This window comes from Anthonomus grandis, chromosome 8, assembly GCF_022605725.1.
Source record: "Anthonomus grandis grandis chromosome 8, icAntGran1.3, whole genome shotgun sequence".
Classification (NCBI taxonomy): Eukaryota; Metazoa; Arthropoda; class Insecta; order Coleoptera; family Curculionidae; genus Anthonomus; species Anthonomus grandis.
In genome coordinates, this window is record NC_065553.1 from 15510740 (window position 1) to 15532373 (window position 21634).

At 30.1% G+C, this 21634-nt stretch overlaps 1 protein-coding gene across 11 annotated transcripts in view; it reads right to left on the minus strand.

The window, feature by feature from the left end:
• Positions 1 to 21634, minus strand: part of LOC126739973 (WD repeat-containing protein 47) — a 132299-nt gene that overhangs the window by 34308 nt on the left and 76357 nt on the right. The window contains exon 1 of one of the 11 annotated variants that reach the window (XM_050445815.1): positions 4146 to 4284. The exons of 8 other annotated variants lie outside the window; for them this stretch is intronic. The gene's annotated coding sequence lies outside the window, so the exon portion shown is untranslated. Of the gene's footprint in view, positions 1 to 4081; positions 4285 to 21634 lie in introns of those variants that run through there. 2 more of the 11 variants (XM_050445814.1, XM_050445813.1) reach the window with 2 other exon arrangements.

The following is a 21634-nucleotide window of genomic DNA, read 5'->3' on the forward strand; positions in this document are numbered from 1 at the left end:
GTTGGGACTGTTGATTAGAAACTGTTGTTGATGGTGAAATAATAAATTTTTGGACGCCTTCAAATAAAAATATTGGCTATTTAGAGAAGGTCCTACAGCATAGTAGTAAAATTACCATTAACATCAATGGTATGCATTTAAAAAAATAATATTTATTACACGTATAACAAAATAATTACTTTTATTAAAAAATATTTAGATGTTCAAAATAAATAACACAAAACCTAACCAACAAACATATTATATAACGGTTTTGAGTTGCGAAATGTCAACGTCATGTTTTAAAAAGATGTTCTAGCACATATACATAAGTCCAAAACCGTTTGCAACACGGTTTCAGTCTGATCATGCGCAATTGCGATATACATCAAACTAGTTTCAAACCATCCCAAATTTCCTGCTAGAAAAAACCTAGTAGGTCCAAACCTAATAAAGTATAATTATTGGTTATTTATTGGTACGTCAAGTATAAATTACTCGATTAATGATCAATTCTGTTTCTGAAAAAAATCGCTTAATTGAAATAATAATCGAAAATAGAAATCCATAAATATTTGTATATTATAAGAATAAAAATTATCTGTAAGCTTTACTTGATAATTCGAACATGTATTATTCGAATATCTTGATAACTCAAACAAAAAACTTGTAACACCTTCCATGAGTCAAAAATTCAATAATGGACTGTGAAGTCGACATAACCAACGCATGGAATATTGATGTCAAGCCTCAGAATATTTTAATTGCTTCAAAAATGCCGGATTTAGTCAGTATTCTGAATGGGAAGAAGGGTATGATATTCCTTTGATTTTCTTGAGAAAACGTGTCAATAAAGTAGATAAGTAAAAATTCTAACTACAAACTTGAAAAATATAGGTATTTCTTTAATAATTTCATGCATGTGGATTACGATATTGTTCTTCAGAGGTTGTAACTTCAGAGGTTTCTGCAGATGAAGAAATATGTTTATTTTTTTGAGCACCTGCTCACAACTACAGACATCTAACAGATCTAACCCCACTTCTTGTGAGGTTACTTAAGAACCAAATTAACAAGCGAAGGTTCGATAACGTCGACACTTTAAAGACTGCAGGTATTGGAAAAAACCCAAATAGATGGTAGGACCATACTTACGACAGGTGCAGCAGTTGAAAAACGTGCCCAAAAATGTATTGAAGAATAACCCACAACTACAGAGGCACTTATCATTTTATAAGTACTACTTTTAATGATCAGTGGATAGGAACATATGGCCCCGCCCAGTGGCCTGCCAGATCGCCAGATCTAACCCCACTTGATTACTTCTTGTGGGGTTACTTAAGAACCAAATTTACAAGCGAAAGTATGATAACGTCGACGCTTTAAAGACTGCAGTTATGGAAAAGATAATCCAAATAGATGGTAGGACCATACTTAAGACACTTCGAGCAGTTGAAAAACATGCCCACCGTGGTGGTGTTTTCAAGCATCTTTTCTAAAAAAAAATGTTATTTTATTTTGCAAGATTATAAGTTGACGTTAAAAATAAAGTTTGTCGATACAATTTAATTGTTTCCGTTTGGGTGTCATAACTTCATTAATTTGTAATCTAGGAGAAAAGCCATTATAAACTTTTTAAAATTTTATTTGTTAACTGAAAAAATATAATATACAGGGGTTTCAGTTTTTCAGCTTATCAGACTGCAAAAAAATAAACCGCAGATCAGAACCAAAAGATCCTCATTCTAAAGAAATCCCTTTCAATTCGCCCTGTATAATTTTGTTGTTAGAATAACCCTGTATACTACCTATTAGATATCCCTTATATATTAGATTCCACCTTACATATATATTCACTCTTAATTTATGCACCTTCAGGTTTAGTTGAGCGCAATGAGTCTAAGACAAATGAGAGGCAGAGATATACAATTATCATAAATATCTTTAATCTTTAATTAATCTTTAATTGCCCGGAAAAAAAATAATGATGGATTAAACACTATTTTTACTACACGCAGATAAAAATGACTTTAAAAACCTAAAAGATTTTTTTTTAAATTGTACAATAAATAAGGATTTGAAAACTTGCGTCAACTGCCTAAAAGAAAGAGACAGGTACCAAGATTTGAACGGAGGTTAACTAAAGGTTAAGCTTTATAGATCTTAGTAGAATTTGTAACAGTCCAGAATTCAATAATAAATATGACGGTGAAAATGACAAAACAGATTTTGAGGGTGAGTTGCACCAACTACCTTTACGTGAGTAGCAAAATTACGATCGCATTTAACAGTAAAAAAATTAACATACAACCGGTTTGCTGTATAGTGCCTTAAACACGTTTTTTTTTTGAAAACCACCAAAGTAAAAAAAAATCTTTACGTCAGTTAGGAGTTACTGAATTTTTTGTTCTTAAAAAATGATTTACTTACTTTTATGTATATTGTGTATATTTTCGTGATATACAATATGTAATAATTCTGCTTTGATAAAGCAATTTATGTAGTATATTTAATAGCTCGTCTTCACGACTGGATTTTATTTTAATGAGAAGTCGCAAGTTTAAAGTTTGACTTTCGATTGGTTAAAGAAAATAAATTCGAAAATAACCGGTTTTTCAAAATTCCATTATGGCTGGAACTTATACGGAATTTTTAATTATTCTAATAGCATAACTGCATATTTATTATTTATATTAACTCCAATAATTTTTAACGTTGATCATAATGGTGACCCGTCGAAATTGTAATAATGTAGCGAATTATGAAGGTAGTAAATCGATTATTCGATTCTGGTTCTTGAAATAGTCGATTATTTATAATTCCCTCAAATCGATTAAATATCAATAATCGATAATAATTGCAAAATAAAATATTTGAAAAATCCGAATCAATAGATTACTGGGAAGTTTTTTTGGCGATTAATAAAGAGTTTGTAAATTTGATAAAGAAAACTTAAATCATTTAATTCTGTTAATCATGTAATAACAAGGATTACTAAACTAAACCTATAAATTCTATAAGAAATATTATAATATATATATATTTTTTAATATATATTATAGATGTAGACATCAGAGAGCAATCAGGACAAATAATCATGAAACACATTTAAAAAAGAAGTAATCCATCTACGAGTATTGTTTTTCTTTTTTAAATAATCGTACACCAGTAAGTTTTGGAATATTATTAATCATGTTATTGTTTGCGTAATAAGTGTGCCTTTTATTGCTTCGTTTTATTTATCATATCGAATTAAATTGTAAACAAAATCAAAAGAACTCCAACAAGTGTAACAATACATAAAGAGTTTTGTAAACAATATTTTTCATTCTTTTTTTTGTAAGAAACACAGTAAGGAAGACATTGAATTTGTATTGGTTTTTAGAGAATTTTCAAAATTTCAAAAAACTTTTTAGTATCAAAATAAAGAAATACATTTTTCTGTATAGAAGAAAAGTGATTGAATTTCTGTTCATTTTCAAAAACCTTTGAAAAAATTTAAAAAAAATCGGATATTAATGTTTATGTTATTAGGACATAGATTAACAGGTATTTCAGTAGACGAATTTTAATATGCAAATTACTGAAAAATTTATTTGGATCCATAAAACTCTTAAAATTTACAGTAAACATAATAAAATCATCAGGGATCTCAAAAAATTGAAGGAGTTGGTTAAATGAGAAAAAATTCGGCATAAAAGTTCAAAAATGCCACACAATTTCGTAGATTTCTGAGAATGGAATACAGTTTTCATTTTTTGGTTTTATTTTAAGCAATATTAAAAAATGAAAGCACTTTTTCGAAGCGTTCACGTACACGATTTTTCAACAATACATTTTTTCCGAAAATTTTGAAACATACTTTGAAATGTTATAATTTGTATTTTCTATTACTTCCCATATCATCAGCAGATGCAGCTTAATTTTATCTTGTACGCAAAAACCTAATTTCATTTAAAATAAACAAATTGAACAAAAATACAAGTTTTTTCAAAATATTTCAGCTCTCAATTTTTCCAATACAAAATCTAGTAATTTAATGGTTAATTTTAACTTCTTATATAAGTTCAAACTGTCAAATAAACAATTTCTTAAATCATACAAAGCGTTATTCCTTGCATAAACCTGTATCAGCAATAAATCCAAATTTTTATCAAAAAACTGACAAACACTATAAGACACTGCGTCGTATAATTCGCGCGCATTTATTCGTATTTCATTCGAAAATCTCTTATTCATTCGCGACGATTTCTTCGCGGTACCAAAGACGGTACTAACAACACGTTGTCAGTGAGATTGTTTGCTACCATCGCCCTACTTCCGTGCCGGGTAGTAGTGGACAAAGCACTTTGATAGACGCTTTAATTATGAGATATCATAGGAATACGTATTGGATTTGAAATTATGGATTTAATGCGGTCTCAGATCGTGAATATCGAACAAAACATTGAAATAGAATGATCCACATTACAATAGAAATATTATGTATTGCTCTAGAATGTGGTAAAGATTTATATTAAGAAGAAGAATAAAAAGAAATAGTAAACAATGAATGTGTTGACCACATTATCGCAGGCAATGGATGCCATATATATTTTTTACGTTCACCCTGATTTTTGAAAATGCTATATAATGTACGAGTAAAATAAATAATAAATGATTAATTCAAAAAGTAGATCTTCACGTCGCCACTAAATAGGAAAAAACTACTTATCTACTTTTGGAGAAATTTCAAATTTTTAATATATCCTACATAGATGTGGAGCGGTTTCAATAGTGTTTGTCACTACTGTTACCGCAAAAACTGTAAAAGTTCCTAAGGCGGTTAAATTTAAAAAAAGTTGCCAATTTTGATTATTCTGAATCCTTATACAAAATAGGTTTCTAAGTTGATTTTGAAAAACGTGAAAATTGATTTCCAGATACTATGTGGATTTTCAAACAGTAAATTGAAACGTTTGCCACATTATTTGGTTTAATATCAGTTAAATGTTTTACACTTAGCATTCGGCATTATTTCCGATAATTCGTCCTTGGTATCCGAAAATAGCAATTTACTATCTGAAAATTTTCACAAGTTACATGATTTTACGTAGAAATTTCCAGATATTAATCAGAAATTTTTTAGACAAAAAATCAATGTTTAAACATTTTTATTTATTTATTGGTAAATAAGTCATTGCAAAAACATTGTCTAACAGGAAATTCCCAACAAGAAGACAACTTATGCTTGACAGGTCAAGAAATAATTATTGAAAACAGGTAAACTTAAAAAAAAACTAATGAACTATATATTTTAAGTACCTTAAGTTAATAACATATAAAAACTTAACAATTAATAAAAATTGAAATGATTCAAAAACAACCGAAAATAAAATGAGGAGTTTATATAGAAAGAGGTATTTTATGTTTATAATATCATTATCATTGAAGTAAATTTATTTTTCAATAAACCTATAGCGCCATTAAACAGGTCAATATCATTATGGCTGTATAAAATATTAATTCATGAGACAGCTTGATCTAAAGCTGCATTTCTTGCTAAGTTAGTAGGTCTATTTTCTAAATAAAAGCGAAGGTAATTTCTAGTATGGCTACGGGAACAAAAAAGTTTAAGTCTCTTAAAATATAAGGTATATCAATTTTATAGTTACATATAGTTTAAATCAGAAAAGCTGACTGCTGAAAACAGCGCAATGATTCCGGAGGGTATATCCCTTCAATTTTGAAGCATGGATATAACAAAAATATATGGACATAATAGAAGAACTACACCATTGCTGCATAAAGTAATTTAGATTTGATTAGGCTATTATATAAGGTAATAAGACCATCCAGCCTTTTTAGTTCTTTTGTTGACCTGATTATGAAGCCAAAAGTCTTCCAACTTCATCAATATATTTGTTAAATATGAGTTGAATTGTTCTATGAGTCGACATACTCTAAGGGAGTATTACCTAACCTATAATTGTACTTTATTTCAATGCGAATACTTGAGATTGGCATACACGTGCACTTTTTAATATTCAGAGGCAGTTTATTTATTGTATACCAGCGTACTACCGCATCTTTGCAGTAAAACAAAATCCTCATTAGTTGTCGAAATATATTTAAGTCATCTGCAAATAAATTTCCCTCAGGCACAAAAGTTCTAGTGATATCATTGACAAATATATAAAAGATCAATGAGGCAAGACCATTGCTTCCTTGAGGGGCACCAATCAGTGTTAGATAACAATTAAACTTAAAACCATTGAACTCAACTAACTGGAAACGATCTTTTAGATAGGAGACAACGAGTTGTATAAGGTCATGATAAAAAACCACAGATATCGTTTTTTTGAATGATAAGACCATAGACCAACCTATCCAAGGCCTTCAACAAATCTGCATACACAACATCCAATTGTCTCCTATGTCTAAGATATGGATCCTTGTAAGTTTTTTGTGAAAGTATTTACGGCAAGATTAAAGCACTGAAGTTTTAAAATATTGTGAACAATCTCGAAGAATAAAAGAGGGAATCATGTCCAGCTGTATGTTTCTTTTTATTTTTTTTGCAGTGCAGTTTTAACTTCATTTTCAGTTAAAGGGTTTATTAATATATTATGGGAGCAGGAATCTGGGCCAAGATGTGGAGGAAATGGATGTGACGAGTCCATATTATCACTCTTAGAGAAATCTGCAAAACCATTGAAAACGCATTGGGGTGCTTTGAATGAAATTAATGTACCGAACTATTCAATATTTTAAAACGTATCTGAAAATGTCCACATATTGTCAGAGAATATCCAGTTAAGACTTAAATTAATATTTATTATTGGGAAATGTCTTTATAATATTTGAAATTTTCCAAGTAGTATCTAGCAGGATAATAAAAATTAAAAAACTTGCAGAGGGCCTTCAAAGCCTTGGCAAAACTTGTCAAAGTTTCATACGATAAATTTGGGTAAATACTTAAAATATTTTTTTAATTTTATTTTTATATAAAAATAAATGTTTTAAACAAATTTAATCCTCATTAAAAGGTTGACTTTAAAAGTCACTGCAAGCAATTTCCAGTTGCCCAGAAAGTAAATGAAAATTTATAAATTGTACATGGATATATCCAGATAACAAAGATTAGCTTTTACAAACTTGTTCGTAAGAAAGATTATTGGCATTGTTCTTATAATTACTCAGAAAATGACACTTGAGTGAATACTGTTTAAAAGTTTTCACCTAATATACCGGATTATCAGTCCTTAATCAGCAAACAGAATGGTTTTGGAGCGATTGTTTAAAAGAGAGAATAGTTTCAGAATTTTGGACGCGGAACCTAAACGGTGACCTTGACGATGACCTTGAATTCTCTGATATATTTCGAGAATTAGACGTTAAAGATCAAGTCAAATCAAGGTCACTTGATGTACATCTAAACGTACAAGTTTCTGTTCTTTCAACTAGCGGTGTCGAAAATAGGATTTACCATTTGAAAAACTAACGGTTGATCTTGAAATATCACCTGCAAGGTCAGTTGCAAACCACGTCAAAAGTAACAAATTTAATATTTTTTTAAAAACTAGATCACGTCGTATCTTATTCTTCTGCTCTTCTTTCACCTTTCTAATAACAGTTGCTCTTTTTAAAAGTATTATTTTGATCATTCAAAGTATTTTTGCTTTCAATTGTGATATGATAGTATTTCCAATTGTTGTACAATTCCAATGATTCCAATAATTTTTTACATGATTAACTTTTTGAAACTAATAATACCATTTAAAAACTCTTACATATGAGAATCCTAAAATCTTAAAATTTTGTGGTGAATTAGGATCTGAAAAAAGATATACATATATATAAAAATATATATACAAAAAGATGTATAAACTATGTTAAAACTTCATAATGTTCAATATTCTAGATGTCATTATAACGTGGCATTTTTCTGATCAATAACAATAACTGCAGTAAGATCGAGCCCCCGGTATTGTTAGAAAAAAGGATTGTTTTTAAATTTCGAGATATTTTTGTATTTTATACACCCAAAGAAAAGTGTAACAAAATGGAAAGAAAATTATAGAGACAGCAACAATGTATAATTTTATTTTAATTTTTTACATGATTTTCTTTCTTTGGATTTGTCATTCATTTCAGAAGATCAATAAGATTTTAAACTAAATACACTTTTCCTCAGGACGTACGATATCTTCCATTACAATAACCCACTTTTCAATGATTTAATTCATATACAAACATAGAAAACGCGATCGTCGATCACACCGAGCAAATGTTATACCATCGCGATTTTTTCGATCCACTTTACAAGCATGCGAAAAAATCTGTTCAGCATATAATGCAATTTGTTACGCAGCCAGTACGGTCCGTATGTTAAATAAATGCATGAACCGTTTTTCAAGAAGCGCTTTGGTTTTTAAGTAAAGTAGGTAAAGTGGTTCGAAAGTCCGAGCTAAAGCTAAGGACATCTATCTTTGGAAGTAGTCGTTCCATATGGTTGATTAAATAATTGAAATTGATGATGCTATAATCTGTAAGTGCTTACTTAGGTCTTAACTAGAGCATATTCAATTATTGTGTAGTTTTTATAGTAAAAAAATTAAATCCATTTTAGTCAATGTAAATTTAGATAACTTTTTCTATAAAACATATTGCAACTTTATTATAGGTGGGTAACCTGAATTTATTATATTAATAGGGGTTCAATCTGCATAGTTTTCTTTAGTATGTCCTAAAATATTTAAAAAATACAATAGCGTTTTTCATCCTAACTACTTTACATTCACCATCTCTTGCGCCAGATAGACGCTTTAAATGATACTGAGTACTCGCTTAAATCCTAGATTTAATAGTGTTAAAATGGACATGTGTAGTATTACTGTGACAACCGTTAACACTTTAGTCAGGGATACAGAATTTAATATTTACGCCACATATAGATCACCTTCCTCTAACTTAACTCTGTTTTTAGAAGAATTCGATATATTTTTCAAAACCCAACATATTGGGGCTAGAGATGTGTTTGTGGATGACATTAACATAAATCTACTTAACAAAAATTACTTAAACGTAATAAATTATTCATCTTTACTAAATGGGCAAGGTGTTAGGGCCATTATGCCAGAAAGTTACTAGGAAGGAAAGTCAGACTTGCTTGGACCATGTTTTTTTTGCGAGAAAAGCAAAAAATCTGCGTTTTGGTTGGCAAAAGCTTTTTATAATTGAACATGATATTAGTGACCATCTGCCTCTTTAAAATATAACCTGTATAAAAATATACCTATAAAATAAAACATAATTTTTATCACAAGAACATCAAATTGCGCAAAAGACATGAGAAAAAAGTTAATTTCGGAGGCTACAAATGAAACTATAACTAATCAAGCATTAAGCAAATAAAAGCAAATAATAAATAAAATTGTAAGAGAAACTTCGAAGTTAAACAGAATGCAAGAAAAGTTTCAATTTCCTGGGACGTTTTAATTAGGATTTCTATTAATACTTAAATTCTACTAACCAGACAACTAAAATATCTTGCAGTGGCCCTGACTTTTGGAAGATTTCAGAAATATTCATCTCGAATACGCTTTTCGTTTTAAGAACCTTTGAGAAAGTACGGTGTTACCGTAAAATATAAAGAAATTCTACTGAGAAAAATAAGAGCAAAAGAAGAGAGTAAGATGCTAGTGACGTAGAGATACTGTGTGGAAAGTGGTGAACGCTTTAAGTATCTAAGAAGTAATTCTGTAGTGTATCTACCACAAACACCGACGCCCACTTTAGTGTCAGTCTAACGCTCTCTTCTGCTCTCATTGGCCACTTGTATTCTTCTTTCAGCTTTCTGTCTCCATCTCCAGTTATATTCAGTCTTAATTGACGTCAATCTTGTGCTCTTTTCTACTTTTATTTATCACTTTTCTAAACTTCACGTGTCATCATTCGCTATTCTTAGTCGTCAACATCAATATTTCTTTTTTTTTTTTCGTTTCACCCTCTTTTGATTTCTTCTGCATTTTCTACACTTCTTGGCACTTCTTTCATGCTCATCTTGTGCTCTTAATGTTCTCTCTGTGTTTCCTTAAGTCTTTTTTCATGGTCCTTATTGTCTTCATCATCTTGGCATTTCTATCTCATATTTTTGTCCATGTCTCATACTGCTCTTATACTGTCATTCTTATTTTCGATTCATTCAAAAGAATTCTTAATTAAAACGAATTTTAATTAAAAATTCCTTTTATACGGTAACAGAATATTTAAATTGCAGCGTCTCATCCTTACTCCCATAATTCGTATTTGTCTGTTTATTAAAAGCTGTAGTTTTTTATATTCTTAGTCTTTATTTAATTGTACATTTTTTATTGTTTTTTCTTAAGGCCTTTTAAAAGTTGTATGTTTAGGTCTTATAGTTTTATTTTTTGACATTATCCGATACTTATTTGTATCAGTCTATGGAAATAAATATTTGAGTATGGAGTATTGATTCCTACCTGGATCTCCGCTTTCTTTCTATGGTTTGTCTTGTACTCTCGTATCTTATTCTCTTTTCCACTTTCTATCTTAATGGCCAGGCCATTTTTTCAAATATCTGTTACAACATTAATTGACTTTTAAAATGCACAATTTAAAAGATCTTTTAGTCCTCATCATTAATTTTGCTCGCCATTTCTAGCACTCTACACTCGTTTATTTTTAAGTATAAAAAGTCTATAGCGAGTATTATTCACATTTTTCTCGTATCGACTACTTCGTGAAACACCCTGTACGTTTCATTTTGAAAAATTCGCAATATCTTCTCTAAATGGGTCACCCCCAAGGCCGACACCAGAATAAATCTGCCATCGTTTAATAAGTATACGTTTAATTGCCGAATCGAGTAACGTTGGTTTTTTTCTTATCATGTCCATTTTGTATCCGAAGATACAACTTTCATGCCCCCTAAACGAGGTTGAGCCGCATTTTGAGGCCGGCCCTCTTGAAAGGCCAGCGTATTTACATAAAATGAAGATGATGTTTAAATATTTTAAAATTTAATCGCACCGAGTCGTTGCACGTTATAATTATGTTGCAAAATATTAAGTTATTACATAAACGGTTAAGGTGCGGCAAGTAGATTCTATAAATTCTAGATCTTCTGATAGGAGTGTTAAGTAAAATAATAAATTGCAAAAAAAAGATTTTTTTATTACAAACTATCTTCGTTCAGCAGAATTTATTACGGTAAGCTAATCTCGCGTCAAGAATGTCATCATTAATAAAACCTTCTGCTTATCATTCTTTACTACCGACGCATTCAGCTTTTGCGGTTTTGCAGATTTAAATCTTAACCGACTTAATAGGTGTGGAACATGCAACTTATGAGATAAATGGTCTGTCCTACCAGCGGTATCCTGATCTCATATTATAGTATAAATTAAAACGATCGTAGCTGTGAGGATGTCTTGTATTAAGTTACTTAAGAAGCTATTGCTTGGAAGAAATAAAAACTTTTTTTCAGGCAGTTGAGTTGGAGCTAGAATTATGTGTAACTGGTCAATCAGCACTGAAATAACTGGAAAAAAATTATAATTTTTCTCTAGGCAGTTAAATTGGAGCCTGGTGAACTATAAATATTCGTGAGATGGTTGACTATTCAATTGCCTGGAAGAAATAATTTTTCCAGGCAAGTTTGAAATAAAGCTTCTACTGGCTGCAATAGATAAAGTGAACTTAAAATTTAAATACATGAAATTAAATACACAAATACAGAAGAACTTAAATACATGAAAGAATAACAATATTTTTTCCTTGTGATCTATAAATAAGCTAACTGAACTCAAATACGTGGAAGAATAACAAGATTTCTCCAAGCAGTTGAGTTGGAGCCCCGTGGCATGTGAATACTGTGCAACAATTGATTGCCTGGAAGAAATAAAACAAATGTTCCAGACAATTGAGTTGGGTTGGGTTGGCTCTGCACCTAAATACCTAAAAAAAAGATTTCCAGCAGTGGAATTGGTAGCCTATAAATACTCTGCGAGATAATTCATTGCCTGAAAGGCAATTTAGTTGGAGGAATAGTAACTGCAATAGATGAATACCTGGCAGAATAACAAGATTTCTCCAGGCAGTTGAATTGGACGCTGGTGCTCCGTGAAATTTGTGATTGATTATTCAAGGAAATTAAAAAATTCTTCCAGGCAGTTGAGTTAAAACTACTATTCTTTGGAATTGATTGATCTGCACTTAAATACATAGAAAAATAATTTAAAAAAATTATAAAAAAAAAAGATTTTCCCAGGCAGTTAAACTGAAGCCTAGTGGCATGTGAATACTCTATGCGATAATTGATTATTTAATTGTCTGGAAAAAAAAATTCTTTCCAGGCAGTTACATTTGAGGCTGTACCTCAATGTTGGATTTTTGAATAGAACACCAATTGAAGTGTTAGAGGCAGAAAACTGTAGAAACTGCTTTATTTTTAAAAACACTATATCTAAATGATGAGCTTTTGTTAAAGTTAATAATAGCAGCTTAATTAATAATATACATTTTTTTACCATTTTAAACTATAGTAATTCTTACGGGTATCTTAAAAAATCTTCATTATTAGAAACAAGTTATTCCTAGATCTCCAAAGTTAAAAGCAATATTTTCCTTTAGAAATACATCCTCAATTTAATATTAATGAGTTTTATTTTAAATATATTCCCCGATTTGTATTGAAATACCTGGAAAAAATCATAAAATTTCTGAAAGCAATAGAATTGGAGCCTGGTGGCCAATGAATACTCTGATTATTCAATTGTCTGGATGAAAAAAATTATGATGAAAAGAGATTATTGATTATATAATTACTTGGAGAAATTAAAATTTTCTTCCAGACAAGGTTAAGTTGGCGCTACTACTAACTGCAACAGATAAACTAAACTAAAATAACTAAAAGAAAAATTCCAAGTATTTGAATTGGATCTAATATTCTCTGTAACTGATCAATCTGTACTTAAATCACAGGAAAAAATTATCAGATTTTTGTTCTTAGGCAGTTGAATTGGAGCCTGATGCTCTGTGAATACTCTCTGAGATGGTTGATTAGTCAATTGCCTTGAAAAAAATAATTTTTTTCCAGGCAAGGTTGAGCTATTATTGACTGCAACAGATGACCTGCACTAAAATGATTATCCAATTATCTGAAAGAAATAAAAATTTTCTTCAAGGCAGTTTAGTCGAAGCTAGTATTATCTGTAACTGATCAATCTGCACTTTAATCATAGGATAAAATTATAAAATTTCTATAGACAGTCGAATTGAAGCTTGGTGGTTTGTGAATCTCTGCGAAATGGTTAATTAGTCAATTGCCTTGAAGAAATAACAATTTCCTTCAGACAAGACTGTGTTGGAGTTACTATTGATTGCAACCGATGAACTAAACTTAAATACATGGAAGACTGACAAAATTTCTCCAGATAATTGAATTGGAGCCTGGTGATTTGTGCATATTCCGTGAGATAATTCATTATTCAATTACCTGGAAGAAATAAAAAATTTCTTCCAGGCAGATGAGTTGGGGCAACTATATTTTACAACTGATCAATCTGTACTTAAATACCAAGAAAAAATTATCAGATTTCTCTATACAGCATCAGATTGAATCAAAGCCTGGGGTTCTGTGAATCTCTGTGAGATGATTAATTAGTCAATTGCCTTGACAAAATAATAATTGTTTCCAGACAAGTGGAGTTGGAGCTACTATTGACTACAACAGATCAATTTGACTTTGTTTTTGACAAAAACCTGGAAGAATAACACGATTTCTAATATTGATTGATTATTCAATTACCTGGAAGAATCAATAAATTTCTTCCAGGCAGTTGAGTTGGAGCTTGTATTATCTGGAACTGATCAATGTGCACTCAAATACCATGAAAAAATTATAAGATTTCTCTATGCAATTGAATTTTATTGTAGCCTGGGGCTCTGTAAAATGGTTGATTAGTCAATTGCCTTGGTTGAATTATTTGAGAGATTCCTGGGAAAATAGCAACATTATTGCAAGAAGTTGAATTGGCACCTGGCGTTCTGTGAATACTCTGTGAGATTTCTAATTACTACTTACTTACTCTACTACTTTGCTAATCTACCTACAGAGAATATTCGATGAAATAAATACTTTTTTTCAGGCAGTTGAGTTGGAGACAGCACGTTCTGCAGTTGGTCGATTTGTACTAAAGTATCTGGAAAAATAATAAAATTTTTCCAGGAAGTTAAATTGGATGCTCTGTGGGATGAATGATTATTCAATTGTCTGCAAGAAATTTAAAAAAATTCTGAGGCGGTTGAGTTTAAGCTACTACGCAGTTGAACTGCACCTAAATACCATAAAAAATAAGAAGATTTCTGCAGTTCAATTGGAGCTTGCTGCTTTGTGAATACTTTGTGAGATTATTAATTATTTAATTCCCTGAAAAATGTCTACCAGGCAATTGAGTTGGAGCCACTATGCAGATGAACTGCGACTGTCTAGTAAATACTGCAGAAAAAAACAAGATTCCTTCAGTCAGTTGAATTGTAATGACAATTTTGAGGTGTTGTATTTAAAGAGGGTGATATTTAGGAAAAAATTTCTTATATTCTTTAATTTTCATATGAAATGTAATGAAACTGATGCGAAGGTAATTTCAGTGCTGTCTAGTAGTGGAATAGCCCATTGATCAATTTATTGTTAAAAACATATTATCGAATTGCATATAACATTTTTTTCGTAATTTATTGTTCATCAGTATCCATCATGAACTGTACCATCATTTTATGATTTTTTTCTTAAATTTTTGATATTAATTATTTAAAACCAAATAACTTCATACTTAATATTTCACCTGTCGGTTGGTATGCCACAAGAACCTTAATTATAAATTTCCATGTAACTAATGAACCTGCAAAGATACTTTTTTGTGGTATATCAACTTTGCAATAGAACCCGTTAACGTATGGAATTCCATCTGACTCCGGCCATGGCTAACCGCGTAGATAAAGTACCGCCAATTTTTTGAAACCGATAATCTTGACGACCTTTGAGAAAGCTAAAACGTACATTTAAAAAAAAAACGGAGAAAAAATTGTAGATTTATGTAAGATTCTGGTTGAGTTGGCCTATATGGTGTTCTTACTGTTATTTCAGTGTGTGTTCAGGTACTTGTATTAAAGATGTTTTGTGGTTTTTACTGGTATTTTTAACAGAACATGGTTCAAATGACCATGGTTAAGTTATATAACAGTTGTTGGAATTTGGGTTAAGTTTGTCTAATTAAAACAGTTTTTTGGGCAATTAGTTTGGCGTTAATAAATATTATAAACACAAATAAAATTTTTTTCATTTATTAAATATAGCTCTATTTTATGCTTTAGGCTAAAATAATAACTAATCTAGTGTAATAATTACGTACGTTTTAAAATGGAAGTTCCCATAAGTTTATTGCAAATTAAGTTATAACAAAAAAAAAGGATATACTTAATAATTATTCGTTATTCATAAAAACGAACACTATTGCTGCAGTTTATGTGTACATAATAAAAAGAGACGTATTTTGGGTCATTTGAGAATAATAATTCCTTGTTTTAAAAAAGAAATTCTCATACTAAACATAAATTAAGTTATTATAAGAAAAAAGAGAGGGCATACCAATGATCAGCAAAAATTGATCCATAAGTATGAGTTATTCATAAAAATGAACGCTTATGCTGCAGTTTATGTCGATATACCCGTATTTATGACATTTTAATGCAAATTTGTCCACTTTTACTCGCGCCTTTAGATCAGACAAAATAGTAAGAGCTGCTAAGGCTTTATTATGAACAAGCTGTTATTTCTTCTTACAATACACATGGTTTTTTACGAGACACCATTCATCATAGTTTGATCAACATATGTTTCGTTTTTTTCATCGTTTGGCATAAATGAATTAATTTGGCTAACTAATTTTTAAGATTTCTATAATCACCGCACTTTTACTTCTTCGGTTTCCTTAATTAGTTTTTTGTTGTTGTTTTAACCGAAGAGACGGGATTGTTTTTACAGCCTTAAATGGCAAATCATCGTTTTTGTTTTCTCTTACAATATTGGGCTTTTATCAGTACTACGGTTGTGCTCTCTAAGCTTATTTTATTAAAAGTATATAGATGTGAATTACTTGAAAAAATGAATAGAAGCTCTATAGAAATTGTAGGTAATATACGTTGGCGACGTCGTATCAACTATCAACGCTAATTTGCGTCAAATATATCACGAATGATTTTATTGTGATATAACTCATACTATTGACGTTGCCAAATGTGTGTTTCGGTCGAGTTTTTTTTATTTTTTTTAATTTGTTAATTTTGCGATTATTTAAAATTAGAGTTTTAAGAATTAAAGTCCAACCAACTCTGCTAAGTCGTTTTTTTTTTACTTCTATTCCAGCAGTAAAAACTGTTTTATTTAGAGCCAACTTATAATTAATACTAAATAGTTTAGATCACGCGTTATAAAATTATACGTTAATAAGAGAGGAGTAGAGGACAGAGGAGTAGTTTAGTAATTTTAGACTAAGTTAGCAACGTTTCATTAAGTTTTTATGAAAACTTTATCGTAGCCACTTTGATTTGCTTACTACGCTTGCGTCTTATATTCATAACATGATTTCTGTCAATCTTTAACTTTGACACGCGCTCATATTAGCGACGTTGTCAAGATAGAATGAGAAATTTGTGTTTTAAACAGTCAAGTTTTTTCAGAACTTTAGGTCAACAAAAAGACATGTCAACTTATAAAAGTCAAACTTTATGATTTGAAAATTAATTTTTCATCTATACAGGGTGTCGCGGTTCATGTGGGAAATCTCTCGGATTCAGGTAGAACATCGAAAAATAATACCGAACGTTCCTATAAAAAAAATTCCTACAGACCTTCTTTACGAATATACAGCCTCCTAAAGGACGCTGCTGGAAATTGGTTTTTCATAAATTACTTTTAAACTACCCGGTAGAATTTAATAAAAATTTTAGGTGATAAACACTATTAGGGACCTCTTAAAATGACATCCTTAAAATACATTTACCTTGTTTACTTTACCAGGGGCGGACTAGGTTGTACTCTTTAATGCGTATATTTTTAACACCCTGTGTGTTAAAGTCTAAAATTCGTTGTTAAAATGTTCCTGAATTTCGTTACAATACTCTCATAGCGAAACGTTTCGAAACCTACGAATGCGAAAAGAAAACTAATTTTAAAAAAATACAAGAAAAATTCTAGTTTTGTATTTAAAAAAAAAAATAAAGTTCATGGTCCTTGCCAAAATAATAAACGTCCTACATTAAATTTCAAAATTTTGTAGACCAAGAAAAACGATCGAACGTTCCACCTATAGACAATTTAAACTGGATCTTTCTACGGATTATATAACAGTTCTGGAATATTTTTGACATATTTTATATTATTTCATAAAATAAAAAAAGTACTTTTTCTATCAGGTTAACTGAACCCAAAATATTATTTGCAAATCAATATTATACTCATTAATTCTTTTTTATATTATTTTAATAAGTATACATACATAGCATATAATTATGTTAAAGCTGTCATGCAAGCGACCTATTATATCACATGCGCGATGGAAAGTCGATTTTTTTATGATTGCGTAAAAAAACACACAACAATAAATTTTACCTGTTATTTAAATAAAAACCACAAGGTATGCTTGGTGCAATGCAAAATTGCAGTACTTAAACCAGGTTTTTAGTCGGTAATAAGCGAATTTTGCATACATTTCAAGAAAAGCAATCGTTATCTGCATTTTATTATAATATCGCTTATAAGGTATATAAGAATCGATCAGTTTTTAAATGTCGTGAAAGTATGCATTCTTATTATTTAAATATAGTAGTTGACTAGTGTTTATTATTTTATAAAAGCGAAACTCGGACGCAGTTTATCAACGCGGTTGACAGCTATATGTCGCGTAGACTTCCCATAATCCGTTTTAACCCATATGCAGGATTGATTACTTTTCCTTTGCTGATTTCCATAATTTTTCGCGTTAACATTTTTAGTTTAATGGAAAGAGAGAGTAAACTTATGAACTTTATGTTATTTTTTAGCATTAATTATTAGGATCTATATATACGTAAATTTCACCAGAGTTTTATGGGATATCATAATGCTTTAGAGAACCATGATGTTTTTTATATAGGAGTTAGTATTGTTGCATGGAATATGTTATTATATAGGTCTTATCATTAAAGCATGTTTAGTAAAGTACACGCTTAAGAGTTAAAAGAGATCACGCTCTTAGTGAGAGGAAAATTAGGGTTTTTGGGCTTTTATCATGAAAAATGCATGCGGTAGAGATATGGAAAAAATGTATATTTTAACCCATATTAGACTCATGAAGGATCGTAATAAAAGAATAAGAATATCGTAGAGGTATAGTGAATATAAAATAATTTAGCTGGTTTTATATGTATCTCTTAACAATGCAATAATTTTATTAGAAATAAGTGAGGCAAAAAAAAATTTATATCCAGCACCGTGGGATTTCTTAAAAGTTATAAAGTCATTTGTAAAAACAGTTACATAATAGTTTAATTTGCAAATTTCCTTTTTCTTTTAAGGTAATTAATGCTTAATAAATTCTGCAGTTTTCCAATTAGTGAAGCTGGTACGGGGACTGCTTCGCTAGTTATATATATTACTATAAATTTTAAAAAACATGAAGGAATAAACAAAGCACTGAAAAATTAGTTTTGGATTAGGATCACTAACAAAATTATGAAAATCTACCTGTAGACACTATATCTAACAATATTAAAAGAATTCATATAAATATGGGTTTGAAAAGATTCTTGTTTTAACCCCGCTAGTTCAGCTAACCAGTTTAAAAAATAAATAAATTTTACTTCGGAAAAAAACGAACCAGGCCGAGGATCACTTTTTAGGCAAAATTAATCTTACTTTCAGATTACGGCTAATTTTTCTAAAACGGAATTCAGTTGTTTTCTGTAAACATAAACAGTTGCTGACACGAAGTCCATTGGTCTAAAAGTACTTTAGAAAATAATTTTGTACATGTAAATGTGATCTTTAATGATACATTTGCTTGAATGTAAAATAGCTAAAAAGGCGAGTTATCAAAAAACATTTTTAAATCTATGTTTATACAAACTTTCCTATACTTTTTATTTTCCTTTTAATCCCTTCACAATATTTATTAAAACCATACACCATTAAAGATAAATATGGTGTATGTATAAATAAATGTAATTTTTTTACTCAGTTAATAGTCTATAAAATCAAGGGTAAAAAATATTGAATTTTTCACCCTATACAATTAAGCATTCCACTCTTCGACACCTTGAAATACATATAGCAACAAATTATGCCAATGTATTTATTATGCCCTATTAGCATATCTAATACCCGTACATTTTTCGAACTTTACGAGAAACTTGATAATTTTTACGAATCAAACAAGGTCGCCACATTTATTTTACATTTAATTAACGATTTTGCATAAACAACTTCGTTATAAATCAAAATGCGCCTTGAGTTTATTTAATTTATAGGAAATAATACGCAAAAATTCTCAAATGACTGTATCAGTTCCCAGAATATATTTAGGGAGAGATAAACATTGCCTATTTTTCAGGCATTTTATGCACTAACAACTAAATTGTCGCTAATGTTGCTCACATGATTTATTTACTAAATAAAATATTGCTAAAAGGAAAGCGAAATTCCTTAAAAACAAGAGGCAAATCGGCCAATCACCTGATCTCTTGCAATTAAGCAACAACGTTCGTTCTATAGTATATTATATTAAAACACAAATCATCCGCATAATTCAAACATCATCTCGATTTCGTGGATATGAAAGTACAATTTTTGAATGTAGGTCACGCGAGCTCATTAAATAAAATTCAAAAAAAGAGGACTTCCATGGTCCGAGTCGAGGCAATTGTAATTAAAGCACCTATGAAAATGAGTATGTGTAAGACAAATAAGTACGTGTCTATTATATACAAAAAAATATATTTGCAATATACAAATAAAGCGGCTATAGGAAGTTGCATTCAAGCAGCTTGGCAGATATGTACTTGAGGGCTTTGAGGGTAACCTAAACTTCCACATTTTATCAATCAATCAATCAATTCATTGTCATAAAAGTAAATTTGTTGATAAAGATGTAAAAAGACAAAATACATGTATAAAAACATAACCGTACCACTTTATTCAATGTAAAACTGAAACAAAATGAATAGCATAAACAAGATGCAAAAGAAAAAATATATGACAAAATATATGATAATAATTTTAAATATAATTTTAATAAATTTTAAAGGTCATGCAGTTGGTCATTAAGAAGATTTCATATAAGATTTATTATTTATTTAGATGTTCACCTTACTTAAGCTTATGGACAAAAAAAAACTATTTACAATGTACTTATCCTGCCTCACTTTAATTACGATTGTTGTTGTTGTTGTATCGACTTCAAAAGTTGCAAAATAGGGCCATGCGTATAATACTAGGTAAACCAAGATTGACAATCAAAGATATGTTACAGTCCTTAGAATGGTTACTAGTCAGAGAGCATCTTCTACTCGATACACTGACATTTGTCCATAAGATTAAAATTGGTTATGCTCCAATATCTGTTAAGTCACATTCTCTGCCGAAATACATGATCATAACACGCGATCGAGAAGCAATTTTTATATACCTAGAGTTTCTCAAGAACGTGGTCAAAATTCATTATTTTTTAATGGTCTAAACAAATACAATATGTTGCCAATAGAAATCAAAACAATCGAAAGTATAAAGTTTTTTAAAAGGGCTTGTAAACATTATTTAATCATAAATTTAGTATAATAAACCACATTTTTTTTTAAAAAATGCATGTTTTGTCTGGTTTGTGTCTCGTTTCTTGTTTGTATAATATACATATGTTTGTGGTAATTGTATAGTGTTTGTTAGTTAGTTAATTCTATTTTAAAAATGTAATATGGTAATTATTAAGTAACCTTGTTGTATAACTTGTTGTATAACTAAAAGACTTGACTAAAATCTAGCAACCAACTATTTCATAAGATCCTTTCGCAACATTTTCTAAAAAGTTTCCAGCTATCTATAGTGTTCAAATTAGTTGGAAGATGATTAAAGAGTTTTTTCCATCAAATATAAATGTTCTTCTGATTAATGAACTTGTAGGCATAGGCAAGAGCACATGGCACGTCCACTGCCATCCATATTCATGCCTATTTGTTGAGTTTATATTTCTTAATTGCTTGTGAGCCAGGCAAAATGATTCAAATGTAAATAAGGAAGGAAAGGTCTTAGGAGTGATAAACAGCTGTCTGTAAGACTCTTTTATACTCACATTACACAGACGTTGAATCGATCTCCTTTGCGAGACAAAAACTCAAAAGTTATTCAGAATCAGATTTTCCAAAAAACACATCTAAATTACATTTAAAATTCATAAAACTTCTTCTTGAAACATTTAAATGCACAGTTTGTTAGCATCAGACTTAATAAACTTCCCCGAGTCTTTATATAACTAGACTTTAATGTAAATGAGGAATAAAACTGGTCCGAGAACTGAACCCTGTGGAGAATTATGAGTCACAAGCTGCTCTCTGGACGAGACAG